The sequence below is a fragment of the Myotis davidii genome, unplaced genomic scaffold (assembly GCF_000327345.1).
Source record: "Myotis davidii unplaced genomic scaffold, ASM32734v1 scaffold937, whole genome shotgun sequence".
NCBI lineage: Eukaryota > Metazoa > Chordata > Mammalia > Chiroptera > Vespertilionidae > Myotis > Myotis davidii.
Genome location: NW_006288252.1, coordinates 1,957,073 through 1,957,993, shown reverse-complemented (window position 1 = coordinate 1,957,993; position 921 = coordinate 1,957,073). Strand labels below are relative to the sequence as shown.

Here is a 921-nt window from a genome sequence, read left to right as displayed (position 1 = left end):
CCCCCCCCCGCTTCCCTGAGCTTCACTCCCCACCAGCGACGTGGGGGTGCTGCTCGCTGAGGCACCGTCGTGGGGAGTGGAGGGAAGTGCTCAGAAAGCAGGGACAGGAAGGGTGATGATGGTGACGACGGGGAAACCGAGGCTCAGGAAGGCTGAGCTGATCAGGGTGCCAGGCTGGCTGGTGGGCTGACCCCGCTGTGGGTGGCAGGAGGCCTCGTAGATCCTTCCTGAGTGAGGAGACTGCTTAGACTCACCCCTCTGCACCCCAGGGCCTGGCTCTGTCCCTGGGTGCCAGCCTTGCCGAGGGCAGAGTGACCGCAGTCCCCGGGGCAGTGGCCCGCTGGAGCCCTCGAAGGGGTGTGTGGGGGATGGGGAGCCGCCCTCCTCCTGGGGCTGGTGGGGAGGAAGCCGGTCCTGCCCTCGGACTGTCCCCAGAGCCCAGAGCCCCCCAGCTCCCATGTTCACAGGGGCAGCCAGGGTCTGCAGTCCGTAAATAGATTTATGGAAATGGTGTCCAATTACAGCATTTAGAAAATAAAAATACTCTCCATACAGAATAGTCACTCCGTCATATACTCTCCCTCCCACGGAAGCCGTCCCGTGTGTGTCCACGTTAACAGTAACCGGGTTTCTCCTATAAAAGAAGCGGTAGGTGTGTCTCTCTCTCTAAAAATAAAGCTGCAACCCTCATTGCAATGTGAAGCCTGAGATTTAGCCTGAGGAGTCCCGCTGGGCCTGCGCCCGCCCCTTCGGAGGACGGGGCCAAGGTCCCAGGTTCCTAAGGACCAGGCTGTGCAGGGGAGAGGTGGCCTGCAGGGGCCAGGGCCAGCTCCTCGCTGTAAGGCTCCTGATCTGGGTGGGAGTCACAGGCCTGTGGGCAATCTTTTCTCTCTCTCCAAAGTCTTACCATTTTAAAGTGCC

The 921-nt window shown here is 60.6% G+C and overlaps 1 protein-coding gene across 1 annotated transcript in view; it reads right to left on the bottom strand.

The window, feature by feature from the left end:
- ZFYVE28 (zinc finger, FYVE domain containing 28) overlaps nt 1-921 on the bottom strand; it is a 36,879-nt gene that overhangs the window by 8,800 nt on the left and 27,158 nt on the right. The gene's annotated exons all lie outside the window — the stretch shown is intronic.